The sequence below is a fragment of the Netta rufina genome (assembly GCF_964035555.1).
Source record: "Netta rufina genome assembly, chromosome: W".
In the NCBI taxonomy this organism is placed as follows: Eukaryota; Metazoa; Chordata; class Aves; order Anseriformes; family Anatidae; genus Netta; species Netta rufina.
The window spans coordinates 15,932,247-15,949,507 of record NC_140139.1 but is presented as its reverse complement, the minus strand read 5'-3'; the positions used below and the strand labels follow the sequence as shown (position 1 = coordinate 15,949,507).

The window sequence follows — 17,261 nt, the reverse complement described above, 5'->3', positions numbered from 1 at the left end:
CTACTGGTGTCTGTCGTGCTTTCGGCCGTGCTTCCTGCAATGCGCTCTAACAGTAAGGGATCATTTAACTGCCCTCAGAGCTAAGACTATAAGGAGAGAAGACTATAGACGATCTATTGAATTTGGTGTGACTTCATTCTAGACACAATACTCCACCTTTAGTCTCAGATCTCCATTACATGTTTGCACTGACCCTATGGGATTATTAAAGGTGAGCGAGTTTTGCTGACCCATCTTGGCTCCCCAGATGATGAGTCAGCATATATATGTTCATTAGGGAGTCTGGGATAGAGCCATATTGCCACTGGTGCACCATTTGGGTAGCTACTGGCACTTTGACCCTCAGCAACCCCACAACTGATGGATCCTGTGAGGGACCGGGCAAAGTAGAAAAATGTTGAATGTACATAAATCAGCATAAATAACCTCCTGCATGTCCAATTCCATCAGATATGGGCTGCTTCTCTCCCTGGTGGTCCATTTGCCTGGGTGACATACAACATCTTCCTTGAAGGGATATCTTTCCTTTACACCTGACAGGAGTTACCTCAAGAGAGGGAGGATTTGTGTCCCCTTTCCAATTGCTTTGTCAATGCCCCCTTCCCTGGGGAGGGATCCTGCTGCTTGGCTTCCCTGCCCTCTAATTCCAGGCTACTGGCTCTGTTATCCCCATATCGGAGCAGCCAGGTGACAATGCGCTGGCCTAGATGATGGCTGAAATCTTTACACATCTCACAGCTACTCAAGGAATCAGGTGCTTACTGCTGCTTTTATGTTATCCCTGTCTTCATCCACCTTTTCCTCTGATGGCCCTACTTGGGAGTAGCCTGCCTCATCTTCTTCCTCCTTCCCTGTATGAGGAGGAGCTTCTTTCCTTGCTAAACAAGCTAATCTCTCTCTCTCTCTCTCTTTTTTTTTTCTTTTTTTTTTTTTTTTTCTCTCATATATACATATGACTGATAGAGGCTCAGGTTGGTTCTCTGGCCCAGTCTCAGGGATTGGAGTTGTGTAGATTGGAGCTCAGTAAGCATAGGCCAAGCACCAGCACATTGCAGTGAATTCTGTCTCTTTGGAATTGCCAGGGTGATGACACTCCTTTTTCAAGCATTCTGCCACTTTTTTTAGGATTCTGTACTTGTTCATGGGTGAAGTAACAAAGCATTGGAGGTGCCCACAGTTCTAGGAGCCTGCCCATATCCTCTCTCACTCCCTGCCACTCATAATAATCCTGCCTCAGGGCAGATCTTTGCAAGGCATTCTGAAATACTTTACTCTAACCTTAAACAAAACCTGAAACACATTCACAAGAAATAGGAATAGGAACAGACTGGTTTGAACATCCCAAGAACATTCAAAGTTTTGAAGAGCTATTGTAACTAGCCTGGAGGAGAAAGGGGCAGGTGAAGGAGAAAGTAAAAGGGAAGAAGTGGGGAGAAGTGTCCCCCCTCATCCCTCCCACAGATTGGCTCCCCGAGGAGAGAAGGCAAAGACTGTCAATTACGAAGCGTTTCTGGGACAAGATTCCTCAAGTATGGAGGTGACAGCAATGCCATACAACTACCAGATTAGTCTCATGACCAGTTATTTTATCATAACACAAGGCAGTGTTAGGCAGTAGAGTAAACTAATAACCATAAACCAGCCCCCACAAAGGATAAACAGCACAACAGGGAACACACACAGTATGTAATGTGCTATCTAACGCAGTTCTGAGACCAAACACTACTACACCAACAAAAAATGAACATTGTGGTCAGCAACTATGAAGCTGATAACTGATGAAATCTGATAACTATGAAGCTGATAATGCTTATAACAAAATTATTTGAACATGATCCAGTCATATCTGTCATTATCTGAACCGTTTATGGCCCCACACAGGATCCATTCGAGAAGGAGGGCATCCCACAGGAGTGCCCCAGGGAGGGCAAAGATTGACCGTCGAGGAGCAGTGGAAACAAATGTCATGGACTGACTGCAATCCCCATTCCCCTGCACTGCTTAGGGGAAGGAATTACAGGAGGCTGGATGGGGGGAATGGTGTTTTTAGTTTGTCTGTGATTCCTGATGGTTGTAGTCCATCGCTGATAGGCAATAAACTATATTAATCTGCCTATGCTAAGTCTGTCTTGCTCGTGATGATAATTGGTGCCCGTGAGGATATTTGGTGGGTGAGCTCCTGTTCTACCTCAAGCCTTGAGCTATTTTCATAATATTTTTTCCCCCTTTTTCCTGTGGATGGGGAAGTGAAAGAGCAGTTGCTGTGAAGTTCACCAGCGTAGCTGGTTAAAACCACCACAGTAGGGACATGGGAAGGGTTCAGCACCAGGGCTGTGGCCATCCAGGATGGCATCTCAACACCCAGAACATGCTATGTCAGACTGGCTGCACAGGAGGGAAGGAAGAGAGGTTCCCCTGAAGGAGAGCAGTCTAAGGGGAAGGATTGATTTCCAACTCAGGCATTTCTGGAACATCCCTGAGAGGCCTGTGGGAGCTTCAGGCCACAACAGTCTCTGGGACACTGGACGTCTTTCCTCCCAGAGTCAGATCCCAAAGAGGTACCAGCTATCAGGAAAACTGGCCCTAGATGGTCCCCCATCATGAGGACATGCTGAGCCATTCCCATAGTAGCCTTGGGTCTCAGGCCAGCCAGGAATCCTGGTTGCCACATTGTCTCCTGAGCCCAGTGGACCCTCAGGCAGGGCTCTCACAGCAGCCACCAGCCCTATCCAATCCCCCCAAACCCAGGACTTGCAGCTTTGGACAGCTGACAGCCCCAGGCCAGCCCTTGGGAAGGGTCTCCTGACACCCTCATCTTTGGAATAGAGCTGCGGGAGCACCGGGAACAGGGAATTAAGGCCACTGATGGTCATTCTCTTGCAGCCCTCCATCTCACTTGCTGCTGGCCCTCAGCTCAGGACAAGGGATGTCTGCCCTGGCTCCTTACCACAGCTCCACTGCAAGGTGCCCCGGCTCCTTCGCCCATCAGCAATTTGTCACCCAGTACTACCTTGCTGCCTCCTGACCGCACTGTGATATCAGCTCTTGTCATTGGAAAGCTTATCAGGTCACCAGCATGGAGATGGCACAGCTCGGGATACAGAAGAAAGATTTCCTTTTTTTTTTGTCCTGAGAAACAGTCACCTCCCTTCTGACCAGTTCTCTTCCAGCAGTTCCTATAATCGTAGAATGGCACAGGTTGGAAAGGACCTCAAAGATCACCTAGGATCAACCCCCCTGCCAGATGCAGGGATGCCACCCACCAGATCAGGTACTCAGGGCCCCATTTCACCCTGTCTTGAACACCTCCAGGGGTGGGGCACCCACAACCTCTCTGGGCAACCTGCTTCAGTGCATCACTACCCTTACAGGGAAGAATTTCCTCTCAATGTCTAATCTAAACCTCCCCTCTTTTAAACCATTCTGAGTTGTCCTCTCATTATCTGATTGAGTCATCTTCCATCTTTTTTATTAGTCCCCCTTTAAGTATTGAAAAGCTGCAGTGAGGTCACCTGGAGCCTTCTCTTCTCCAGGGTGAACATCCCCATCTCTCTCAGCCTTTCTTCACAGGAGAGGAGCTCCAGTCATCTGATCATTTTTGTAGCTCTCCTCTGGACTCGCTCTCACAGGTCCACATCTTTCTTAGGCAGGGGGCCCCAAACCTGGATGCAGTACTCCAGCTGGGGCCTCACAAGGGCAGCGTAGAGGGGAATAATCACCTCCCTTGACCTGCTGGTCACGCGTCTTTTGATAAAGTCCAGGATGCAGTTGGCCTTCTGGGCTGCAAGCACACACTACTGGCTCATGTTGAGTTTTTTGTCCACCAGCAGGGCTGCTCTCAATGAGTTCTTCTCCCAGTCTATCCTCCTGTCTGGGATTGCACTGACCCAAGTGCAGCACCTTCCACTTAGACTTGTTGAACCTCATTAGATTCGTGTGGGTCCACTTCTCCAGCCTGTCCTGTCCCTTTGAATGACGTCTTTTCCTTCTGTTGTATCAATTGCACCACTTAGCTTGGTGTTGTCTGCAAACTTGCTGAGGGTGCACTCAATCCCATTGTCTGTTTCATTGATGAAGATATTGAAAAGTACCTGTCCCAAAACAGATACCCAAGGGAAACCACTCATCACTGGCCTCCACCTGGACATAGAATCATTGACCACTCCTCTCTGGGTGCAGCCAGCAAGCCACTTTCTTATCAGCCAGATGGTCCACCCTTCAAATACATCTTTCCAATTTAGAGATTACGATGTTGTGTGGGACAGTATCAAAAGCCTTACAGAAGTCCAAATAGATGACATCATTTGCCCTTCACTTGTCTACATTTGCAGTTACTCCATCAGAGAAGGCCACCAGATTGGTCAGGCAGGATTTGCCCTTGGTGAAGCCATGCTGCCTGTTCCGCATCACCTCCTTGTCCTGCATGTGCCTTAACATTGTGTCCAGGAGGATCTTTACCATAATCTTGCTAAGCACAGAGGTGATGCTCATCTGTCTGTAGTTCCCTGGGTCTTCCTTTCTACCATTTCAAAAAATGGAAGTGATATTTCCCTTTTTCCATTTAACAGGGACTTTGCCTTACTGACATGATTTTTCAAATATGATGGATAGTGGCTTGGCAGCTACATCAGCCAATTCCTTCAGGGATGCATGTTTTCAGGACCAATAGTGTTACCCAGTCCCTCAGGGTTCCTCCATTAGAGCTTCCAGATGCCTGGACATACAACTGTCCCCTCACATATCACCAAGTGTTTGCAACCATCTGATTTTCTCCATCTCCATTAATCTGGAACTGACCTGCAGGTGCCCATGAAGTGGAAACCTGAAGTGAGGGCACAGGAATCCAGTCCCAGTGGGTATGCAGAATGGCAGGAGGGATCTGAGAACCCAGCTACCCTAGGACTAGAAATGCAGGATGAGATTGTTATATATGGAGTGGTAATTCATGTTGAGAAAATGGTTGATATTAACAAAGAAGGGGGAGATTTGGGAGTGTGGCCATGGGGGTCAGCAAGCCCCATGGTTGATGATAACATTAGACTCTTAACAATGAGGCCATCAGGAATGTAAAAGAGTTTAGAGGGAACAAAGAAGGGTGATTCAGGAGATGCCATGCAGTCTCTAGTTGCTTGTTCTCCAGCCATTAAGGCATGGAAGTTTCTGGGTGTTTGCTGTTGCTGTTTTATGCAAAGTTGTTTGACCAATGAAAAGTTGTTTTTGAAAAGGACTGCTGTGGGGCGAAGGGTATAAGAGGGGAGCCTGCCCTCAAGATAAAAAAGGCAACACAATATAATGAAGTTATGTAAGAAGAAATGAAAAGGAACAGGCTAGCAGAACGGAGACCAGGATGGGAACAGGCACTTTGATCTCCTCATGAAGATAGGTTCGGCTAAACTCAGCAAACCGCTCAAAGAGGCTCCCTCAGAAAGTCACTGGAAATACATGTAGGTGCACCGGAGCTGGGAAGAAGCTCGAGCTGAGAGAAGCGGACCCGTGCACACAACTGCCCCTCGCTGGTAAGCAGTTGCGCATTATGGGGAATCATACGTCCTTAGGAACAAAGACTGTCCCGGTAACCTTACAACTTATTCTCCTTCTTAACAATCAGACAGTTTATGAGCCTGAAATATGGGACCAAACTGAGGTCAAGGTGTGGGACTCTGCAACTAAAACTGACAACGTTGCAGTGGGATTGTGTACTGGGTCTGGCTGGAATGTTAACTTTCCCGGCAGCAGCCCGTACAGTGCCGTACTCTGTACTTGTAGCTGGAACAGCAGTGTTATCACACCAGTGTTGTGTCTACTGCTGAGCAGCAGTGGCACAGCATTGGGCCTTTCTCTAACCCTCCTAGGGGGTGGGCAAAAAAGTGAGGAGAGAAACATCACTAGGGCAGCTGACCTAAACCAATCAAAGGGATATTCCATACCATGTGGTGTCACACTCAGCAATAAAAGGTGGAAACAGGAAGAAGAGGGGAGGGGTGGGCTCTCGTTGAGAAGACGTCGGTCCTCCTCTCGAACACCGGCTGCGTGCGTTGAGGCCTTGCTTCAAGGACGTGGTCAATCATCGCTCATTTGTGGGAAGTAGAGAGTAATTTCTTTCCTCTGCACTTCCATATCGCTTTCATTTATTTTGTTTGTTTATTTTCCTCCCTTTTTCCCCTTTCCCTTTTATTTCCCCTTAGTTAAATTGTTTAGTTCATGGTAGTCTTTATTTAATTATTATAATTATTTCCCTTTAATTAAATTATCCTTATCTCAACCCGTGAGTTGTTCTTTGCTTTACTTCTCCCCCTCCTTATCTAAAGGAGGGGGAGTGAGAGAGCGGTTGTGGGGTTTAGCTGCCCAGCACGGTAAAACCACCACAGTCCTTTTTGGCGCCCAACGTGGGGCTCGAAGGGTTGAGATAACAATAGAATTGATTAAACGCATACAACTAACACACTTGCTTGCTAGTAACCTTGTTCCTTGCCCTGTTAATAATAATGGCTTTGTTCATATGTCATGCAATTCGTGTCATATTCTCCTTTCTCCTATATATCCGATCCGACAAAGTGCTACAATCTGTGTTCACTTTTTTTAATCCGTTGTGCTGCCAAGCACTGACCTTGGTTTTACTCTGGAATTCAGGCTCTGCGCTGTTATCATTTGGGTCCCATGGAAACTATCTTTCAGAGAATATTCAGAACTACACTGCCTTCCTTTTCTCATCTGGACACCAGTTTATTAATAATATCAGGAATGGTACCTTTCCCTTCTTTCACAGTGGGATAATTACAACAGTTTGGGAGTATTTTGAAAATCCATCTGTAACCCATGTATTGCTATTTCTAATTCTGAATAACAGGTTTCATTTTCTCTCTAAGATTAGTCGATTGTTTAGAAAACTTATTTGGGAATCTGTCCCGAAACAGTCTCGTGGTGAGTGGCACGGTGTGTGGGATGATGTTGGCAGATACCTGTCACGAGTGTCTCCTCCAATAGTTTTGAACTTCACCCCTGAGCAAGTGCTAAATCCTAAAAACTTGGTAGAATGTTTGAGAGTTGTATGTCCTGATCCTGATAATGCCGGAGAACAACAGCTTGCAGCATTGTGCTGGGTCCTGGTTTATTCCTATCAAACACTGTTTAACATCATCCAGCAACTTGAAGAGAGGGAGGAAGTCTCTGAATCTGATGACCAAGTAACACATGCTGTGGCTGACCCAGAGGACCAACCAACTATGGTATCAGTCGCCCCCATAGTCAAGTCAAAACAATGGAAACGGAGGTCAGCTCGTTTAGTAAGGGAAGAAGGCTCTCCTAAGAAGGAGGGAGAAGGGGAATTGGCAGGCACCTCTAAAGCAGAGCCATCACAAAAACAGCAGGAAGAAGAGATGGAAATCATAAAGGAATCAGAAATCACTCGATCCTTATCCCTGAGTGAGTTGCGAGAAATACGAAAGGATTATGGTCGACGCCCAGGTGAACACATCCTCACTTGGCTGCTCCGATGCTGGGATGCTGGGGCCAGTAGCCTACAATTAGAAGGCAATGAAGCCAAGCAGCTGGGATCCCTCTCTAGAGAAAGGGTAATCGACAAAGTAATCGGGAGAGGAGCAAAGGCCCTCAGCCTCTGGAGACGACTCCTGGCAGCTATCAAAGAAAGATATCCCCATAAGGAAGATATTGTATATCACATAGGCAAGTGGACCACTGTGGATAAAGGTCTCCAACATCTGCGGGAATTAGCTGTGCGGGAGATGATTTATAGTGATTTGGACAATGCCCAGACACCTCAAGACCCCGATGAAGTCCAGTGCACAACATCCATGTGGCGTAAATTTGTGCGGAGTGCACCAGCAGCACATGCCAGTACCCTGGCAGCAATTCACTGGGATGAGGGGATGGGACCAACAATGTATGACGTCTCCTGCCAACTTCAAAAATATGAAGACAATCTCTCTGCTCCGCTACAGTCCTGTGTCTCAGCTGTGGAGAAATTGTCTAAAGGACTTGACAAGCTTGTGGAGAAAGTATATTCCCCCTCATCTAGACAGAGTGATACTTCAGCCACTAAGAATCAGCATTCGCCTGCTCAAGAGAGAGAGTACCCAAGACGTACACCACGTGGCACCTTGTGGTTTTATCTGCGTGACCATGGGGAAGATATGAGGAAATGGGATGGTGTACCTACTTCAACCCTAGCTGCTCGGGTACGTGAACTGAAAGGAAATACAGCAGCAAGAAGAGGGGCTCCTAAGAGAAATGCTGCTCCAGTTTCTATTGAGCAGTACCCCAGAGGCAGTAGAAGAGCTGATGTTATTCTTGACCACGATGAAGGGACCTCTACCTCTCATTTGCCAGAATTTGTGCATTTGCAAGAATTAAGTGGCAGACGCTCCAGCCAGGACTAGAGGGGCCCTGCCTCTGGCCAGGTAGAGGAGAGGGATAACCGGATTTATTGGACTGTGTGGATCCGATGGCCTGGAACATCAGAACCACAGGAATACAAAGCTTTAGTGGACACTGGCGCACAATGTACCATAATGCCATCAGGCTACCAAGGGACAGAACTCACCTGTATCTCTGGAGTGACAGGGGGATCCCAACAACTATCTGTACTGGAAGCTGAAGTGAGTCTAACTGGGAATGAGTGGCAAAAGCATCCCATTGTGACTGGCCCAGAGGCTCCGTGCATCCTTGGCATAGACTATCTCAAGAGAGGGTACTTCAAGGATCCAAAAGGATACCGGTGGGCTTTTGGCATAGCTGCTTTGAGCACAGAGAAGATTAGGCAGCTGTCTACCCTGCCTGGCCTTTCAGAAGACCCTTCTGTTGTAGGATTGCTGAAGGTTGAAGAACAACAGGTACCAATTGCTACCACAACGGTGCACCGACGGCAATATCGCACCAACCGAGACTCCCTGATTCCCATCCATGAGTTGGTTCACCGACTGGAGAGTCAGGGAGTAATCAGCAAGACTCGCTCACCCTTTAATAGTCCTATATGGCCAGTACGAAAGTCTAATGGCGAGTGGAGGCTAACAGTGGACTATCGAGGCCTGAATGAAGTCACGCCACCACTGAGTGCTGCAGTGCCAGACATGCTAGAACTTCAGTACGAATTAGAGTCAAAGGCAGCCAAGTGGTATGCCACAATTGATATTGCTAATGCATTTTTCTCCATCCCTTTAGCAGCAGCATGCAGGCCGCAGTTTGCTTTCACTTGGAGGGGCATCCAATACACCTGGAATCGGCTGCCCCAGGGGTGGAAACACAGCCCTACCATTTGCCATGGACTGATCCAGTCTGCACTGGAGCAAGGGGGAGCTCCTGAGCATCTTCAGTACATTGACGACATCCTCGTGTGGGGCAACACAGCAGAAGAAGTTTTTGAGAAAGGGAAGAAAATAATCCAAATTCTCCTGAAAGCTGGTTTTGCCATTAAAAAGAGCAAGGTCAAGGGGCCTACACAGGAAATCCAGTTCTTGGGGGTAAAATGGCAGGATGGACGTCGCCATATTCCAATGGATGTGATCAATAAAATAACAGCAATGTCTCCGCCAACTAGCAAAAAGGAAACGCAAGCTTTCCTAGGCCTCGTGGGATTCTGGAGAATGCATGTGCCAGGCTATAGTCAGCTTGTGAGTCCTCTATATCGAGTGACTCGAAAGAGAAACTATTTTGAGTGGGGCCCTGAGCAACAACAGGCATTTGAACAAATCAAACAAGAAATAGCTCGTGCAGTAGCCCTTGGGCCTGTCCGTACTGGACCAGCTGTGCAAAATATACTGTACACTGCAGCTGGGGAGCATGGGCTCACCTGGAGCCTTTCGCAGAAAACCCCAGAAGAAACTCGAGGTCGACCTCTGGGCTTCTGGAGTCGGGGCTATCGAGGATCAGAAGCCAATTACACCCCAACTGAAAAGGAAATACTCACAGCATATGAGGGTGTTCGAGCTGCTTCAGAAGTTGTGGGTACAGAGGCACAGCTCCTCTTGGCACCGCGGCTACCTGTGTTACATTGGATGTTCAAAGAGAAAATTCCCACTACACACCATGCAACTGATGCTACATGGAGTAAGTGGATAGCGTTAATTACACAGCGGGCTCGAATGGGAAAACCCAATCGCCCAGGAATCCTGGAAGAGATTATGGACTGGCCGGAAGGCAGAGATTTCGGAGTGCCAACAGAAGAGGTAACCCGTGCTGAAGAGGCACCACCATACAATGAGTTGGCAGAAGACAGAAAGCAGTATGCGTTGTTTACTGACGGATCCTGCCGTGTGATAGGGAGCCATCGGAAATGGAAAGCTGCTGTGTGGAACCCCATACGACGAGTTGTGGAAGCCATGGAAGGGGAAGGTGAGTCGAGTCAGTATGCAGAAGTAAAAGCCATACAACTAGCCCTAGATATCGCCGAAAGAGAAAATTGGCCAGTATTGTATCTTTATACTGACTCATGGATGGTGGCAAATGCTCTGTGGGGGTGGCTGCAGCAATGGAAACAGAGCAACTGGCAGCGCAGAGGTAAGCCTATCTGGGCTGCTACCCTGTGGCAAGATATTGCTGCCCGGGTAGAAAACCTGGATGTTAAAGTACGTCATGTAGATGCCCACATGCCCAAGAGTCGCACTACTGAAGAACATCAGAACAACAAAGAAGTGGATCGAGCTTCGAAAATTGAAGTGGCTCAGGTGGACCTAGACTGGGAACGTAAGGGTGAGCTGTTTGTAGCTCGATGGGCCCATGAAACATCAGGACATCTGGGGAGAGATGCCACTTACAGATGGGCTCGTGATCGAGGGGTGGACTTGACCATTGAGGCCATCACACAGGTTACCCATGAGTGTGAGACCTGTGCTGCAATCAAGAAAGCCATGAAGGTAAAATCTCCCTGGAACAGGGGGAGATGGTTAGGGTTTCAATATGGTGAGGCCTGGCAAATTGACTATATCGGACCACTCCCAAAAACTTGCCAAGGCAAACGGTACATACTCACCATGGTAGAAGCAACTACTGGGTGGCTGGAAACATACCCTGTAAACCATGCCACAGCCCGAAACACTATCTTGGGCCTGGAAAGACAAGTATTGTGGCATCATGGTACACCAGAGAGAATTGAGTCTGACAATGGGAGTCATTTCCGAAACAATCTTGTTACCTCCTGGGCAAAGAGGCATGGTATTGAGTGGGTGTACCACATCCCTTACCACCCACAAGCCTCTGGGAAGGTTGAGAGGTACAATGGACTGTTAAAGACTATGTTACGAGCATTAGGTGCTGGGACGTGGAAACAATGGGACACAAATCTACCAGAAGCCACTTGGCTAGTTAACAATAGGGGGTCTGACAGCCGTGCTGGTCCTGCCGAAACAAAACCCCTACACACTGTGAAAGGAGCTAAGGTTCCCGTAGTGCATATAGGAAGGTGGATGGGGAAGGCAGTGTGGGTTGCTCCTGCCTCGGGAAAAGGCAAACCCACTCGTGGGATTGTCTTCGCCCAAGGACCAGGGTATACCTGGTGGGTCATGCAAAAGAATGGGGATATCAAGTGTGTGCCTCAAGGAGATTTGACATTGAGAGAAAACTAATCTATAATCTAAGTTATATGTTGTAGGAAGATGCTGTAGGATCAACGACAGGTCAACTTTGCAAGGAGCCGGGCAGTGCAACAAGGACTTGAGCTAAGCTGGTGCTGGTGTCCAGACATCCAACTCCGCCTGCCTTGAGTGACCACTTTGGCAGATGAAGACCTAATCATCAACAGTTCTTATGAACATTTTCCAAGAAAGACCTATGGAATGAAAAGATACATCTGCCTATTAATCCTGTCCTGTTAAATCCTTGTCCTGTTAAAGGACAAGGGATAATGATGAGAATGCTTGTATGCTAAAGTATGGGGATCTGAGTGTGACACAAATGTTATGGAATAAGGGGTGGAGGTTGTACTGGGTCTGGCTGGAATGTTAACTTTCCCGGCAGCAGCCCGTACAGTGCCGTACTCTGTACTTGTAGCTGGAACAGCAGTGTTATCACACCAGTGTTGTGTCTACTGCTGAGCAGCAGTGGCACAGCATTGGGCCTTTCTCTAACCCTCCTAGGGGGTGGGCAAAAAAGTGAGGAGAGAAACATCACTAGGGTAGCTGACCTAAACCAATCAAAGGGATATTCCATACCATGTGGTGTCACACTCAGCAATAAAAGGTGGAAACAGGAAGAAGAGGGGAGGGGTGGGCTCTCGTTGAGAAGACGTCGGTCCTCCTCTCGAACACCGGCTGCGTGCGTTGAGGCCTTGCTTCAAGGACGTGGTCAATCATCGCTCATTTGTGGGAAGTAGAGAGTAATTTCTTTCCTCTGCACTTCCATATCGCTTTCATTTATTTTGTTTGTTTGTTTTCCTCCCTTTTTCCCCTTTCCCTTTTATTTCCCCTTAGTTAAATTGTTTAGTTCATGGTAGTCTTTATTTAATTATTATAATTATTTCCCTTTAATTAAATTATCCTTATCTCAACCCGTGAGTTGTTCTTTGCTTTACTTCTCCCCCTCCTTATCTAAAGGAGGGGGAGTGAGAGAGCGGTTGTGGGGTTTAGCTGCCCAGCACGGTAAAACCACCACAGATTGCTCAGCACCTGGCAAGCAATCTCTGAGGCCTTAAAGAGCCCTGTGGGACCACAGTCAGAAACGTGTGGTCTGCCAGATAGTGAGGGTGCTGCGGGCTCCTTTACTGATCTGACTGCTACGCCATGGGCCCCTCTGCTGCTACAGCCATCAAAGGCTTTTGCTGTTACGCCCCCTGGTAACCTGGATGTGCCTTTTGACCCAGGCCTATTGGCCTTGAAAAGGAGATGGATATTCTTTTCTTCAATCTGGGAAGATTAGGATACATAAGGCCCGAAGACCGAGTTGCTTGACAAATTAAAGCGAGACATATTGTTCAAAAGGAATGGAAAATGGAGACTTGTTTGTAATCAAGAAAAGGAATGGAAAATGGAGACTGTTAAGTCATGGAACTTAAAGGATTGTTTGTTACCTTTTCTGATCGTGAATATGTATAGGTGTACTTGAGTTTAGTAAGTCATGGAACTTAAAGGATTGTTTGTTACCTTTCCGGATTGTATGTTTGTATAGGCATACTTGGGTTTAGCATGTAAAGCAATGTTCTATATATTTAGAATGTTTGATGTTCATGTGTGCATGTTGGTGGAGCGTAGACTCCCCGCACACCCAGCACTGTTTACTTGCCTTTTATACCTTTTATACCATTTATAAATATTCTTTTATAATTATTACTAAATTCAGATTGAGTTGAGACTTCATTTATAAAATCCACCATGATTTCATGTCCAAACTGACACTGAGGCTTAAAGATGTTATTGTTACAGCTAAATCATCCTCCGCTAGGAGAAAAAACACTGCTGATGAGAAGTGTGTGTGCCCAGGGGAGGGAGGGAAGCCCAGGGATTCCTTCAGGCTGTTTCCCAGCTGGTTTCCCTGCAGCCCCTGGGCCATGTGCAGAGAGTCTGGCGGGGAGCAGAGAGACAGCTTTGCCCAGGAGCAGCTCCTCTGCACAGCGCAGCAGGGCTGGGGGCACTGCCTGCAGAGACACAGTGCTTAAAGGCAGACAGAAGTGGCAGCATGCCCAGAGCTCACTGCAGGAGAAGACTTCCCAGCCCTGCACCCAGTAAGTCTCTGGCTGGAGGAAGGAGAAGCCAGGGCTGCAGGCAGGTGTGTCCAGGGCTGTGGTGCAGAGCAGGGTCCCTGCTGTGCCCCAGGGGCTGTGTGGCGGGGCAGGGCCTCTGCCGCCTGCCAGGCTCAGCACTCAGCCTGCCTGGGGAGCTGCCCAGGGCGCTGCGGGGAGAAGCTGCGGGTGGAAGGAGCCCCCCCGGCAGGGCAGGGTCCTGCTGCTGGCTGGAGGCTGCTGCCTGGGGCAGCCTGCTCACAGATCCACAGCATAACCAGGGTGTATCCAAGGGGGCTTTGCAACAGCTGGGATAAGGTAGGGGATTTCAGCTTCAGTCACAGCTTTCCTGAACCTCCTGAACTTTCAATCTTCTCTACTTGCCTCAGTTGTAATAGAAATATATGCTGTTAATTTCAAGTGCCTGAGACTCCATAATGGCTGAGAGGTTACAAGGATCTTTTCCTTCCCCTCAGCCCCTAGAAATCTCCACCACCCCTTGCACAGTGTCAGCAGGGACTGTGTGCCCTGGGCTCTAGGACGTGCCCCCAGCGAGCTGCCCCTGGGCAGAGCCCTGCTGCCTGGAGGTGTCTGCAGGGCAGAGCTGAGCACCCAGCTCTGATGGGGTGGGATGGGGGCTGTGAGCTGCAGGCAGGAGGCGTGGGGACAGAGACCCAGCTGCAGGCAGGGACAGCTGCAGGCTTCACAGCCATGGGCAGGGAATGGTAGGACACTGCTAATGGAGTAGTCTGGCACCTCTCTGTCTGTGCTATAGCCCACAGGATTCAGGAATGTTAGCCAAGCTTAATCTCTGTCCAGGATGTTCCTGAAGCCATGCTAATTGGGAGCTCCTTATGGGCAACTATCCTGAGCTATAGAGGACTGTGCCTGAGACCAGAACAGCGGACAGATTGGCTGTCCTCACTGCACTAAGGAGAGTGCCTTTGCCTACTAAGACTCACAAGGTCTCACCTGGAATACATTACAATGCCAGTGATTTCTACCCTCCAGAAATGCTCCTGATTGTGACACATGCAGCTGGAAGAAAGTAAACCACCAACACAGTTCTTGCAGAGCCCACAGCAGAGACTCCCTCCTCCAGTGGTATTCTAAACCAGCAAAAAACAGAGGTCAAGCAAGGGAGCAACAGAAAGTTCTCAAGAAGGGGAAAGTCACTGGGGGGGGGGGTTCAATGAGAAGTGGAGTAGTTTTTCTCAGACATGTCTCTCCTAATTATCACTGTCTTTTCCTTCTTGGATTGTCCCCTTTGTCCAGGAGGATCAGATGTCCAACAGCAGCTCCATAACCGAGTTCCTCCTCCTGCCATTCGCAGACACGCGGGAGCTGCAGCTCCTGCACTTCGCGCTCTTCCTGGGCATCTACCTGGCTGCCCTCCTGGGCAACAGCCTCATCCTCACCGCCGTAGCCTGCGACCACCGCCTCCACACCCTCATGTACTTCTTCCTCCTCAACCTCGCCCTCCTTGACCTGGGCTGCATCTCCACCACTGTCCCCAAAGCCATGGCCAATTCCCTCTGGGACACCAGGACCATCTCCTATGAAGGATGTGTTGCACAGGCCTTTTCCTTTGTCTTCTTGATATCAGCAGAGCTTTATGTTCTCACTGTCATGGCCTACGACCGCTATGTTGCCACTTGCAAGCCCCTGCGCTATGGGAGCCTCCTGGGTAGCAGAGCTTGTGCCCAGATGGCAGCAGCTGCCTGGGGCAGTGGGGTTCTCAATGCTCTGCTGCATACTGCCAATACATTTTCCCTGCCCCTCTGCCAAGGCAATGCTGTGGACCAGTTCTTCTGTGAAGTCCCCCAGATCCTCAAGTTCTCTTGCTCTGACTCCTCCCCCAGGGAAGTTGGGCTTCTCACATTTAGTAGTTCTCTGTTTTTGGGGTGTTTTGTTTTCATTCTTTTCTCCTATGTTCAGATCTTCAGGGCTGTGCTGAGGATGCCCTCAGAGCAGGGATGACACAAAGCCTTTTCCACGTGCCTCCCTCACCTGGCTGTGGTTTCCTTGTTAATCGTAACTGGCATGTTTTCCTACCTGAAGCCCCCCTCCTTCTCTTCCCCATCCCAGAATCTGGCAGTGGCAGTTCTTTATTCGGTGCTGCCTCCAGTATTGAACCCCCTCATCTATAGCATGAGGAGCCAGGAGCTCAAGAAGGCCATCAGGAAAGTGATATCATGGAGATATTTAAGGATGTGCTGAGGGAACAGATTGGACATTTCAGCAGCTATAGACTGCTTCATTTCTTCTGCAGATGAATTTTAATTTATGTCATGACAGGCCAAGGCTTTCTTCAATTTTAGAAGGGAAGAGGTTTGGTTTCATTAGTTTTGTTTCATTTTCTCCTTGTGATAACATTTTCCACAAAGAAATGCCCTTATTCAACCCTTTGTACTTGGGTACCTACATGTATTTTTTGAACTCGAGAGTTCATGGAAATAAGGAGCCAGGCTCCCACCCCATGTCTGGGTGGCATCACTGCAGGGCAGCCCTCCCCAGTAGCCCAGGCATCTGTGGTGCAGTTGCCTAAACTAGTAAACCTAGGGGAGAGCAGTGAGCCACCCTGCTCACGGGTATTAGCAATTCAATGGCTCTCTAATGAACATTCTGACCCTATCATTGCCATTCCTGTTGGACCATGATAAATATTGGTAAATTTTCTTATTGACACCGGGGCCCAAATGTCAGTAATTACACGAGACAGCACAAACCCTGAGTATAACACCTGGTCGACACAGGGTTAAATTCACGGGAATCAATGGTGTGGAAAAACAATGCCATACTGCAAAAATTTCACTCTGGCTGCCAGAAGAAGAAAAATTAACCAGGGTAGAAGTATTAGTCAGTGCCACATATACTAATATTTTAGGATTTGACATACTGTGTGGCCGTATGTGGGAACTCCCTGACGAAACTGTGTGGAGTTTCGCGACACATCAAAGGGATTCAGGCACAGTAAGAATGAGTCTGTTACAAACATCTATAACCTTACCCCCTACTAAAATCACTAATGTTCAGCAATATCTGTTGCCAGCAGCAGCACTTACGGGGATTGACGAGGAGGTAACAGAATTGGAAGAAAGAGGCATTATTAAAAGGACTCATTCACCTTACAAATCACCAGTGTGGCCAGTAAAGAAACCAACCAGGCAATGGCATTTTACAGTGGATTACAGACAGTTAAATGCTAACACCACACCTTTGACTGCCACAGTTCCAAACATGGCAGAGATAGTGAAAGCCTTCTGTGCATCTAACAGTAGCAATGGTGCTAACTACTCCCAAATATGGAAAGTCACATGGGAAGTCAAAGATTGCTATTTCACCTTCTTTCTGACCCTGCCGGTTGAGTACAGCCGAGCATATTTTATTTTCTTTGTGCTCATAGGAATCCTGAGTGAACTGCATGTGGACAGCTGGAGAAATGCAAACCAACAGTTTGGATTAATAATGCTATGCTTTAGCCTGACCTTGATGCAATTACAGACTTTAAAGGAAACTTAGCTACTGTGGTTGTGCATGGAGCTGAGGTGTTTCACCATGGCATCTAACCATGCATTGTCACAGTACAGTGCAATCA

The 17,261-nt window shown here is 48.1% G+C and overlaps 1 pseudogene across 1 annotated transcript; it reads left to right on the top strand.

The window, feature by feature from the left end:
• Positions 1 to 14,947: 14,947 nt before the first annotated feature.
• Positions 14,948 to 15,883, top strand: LOC311220875 (olfactory receptor 14C36-like; annotated as a pseudogene). Its single transcript has one exon. The product of its transcript is annotated as an olfactory receptor 14C36-like (transcript).
• Positions 15,884 to 17,261: the final 1,378 nt, after the last annotated feature.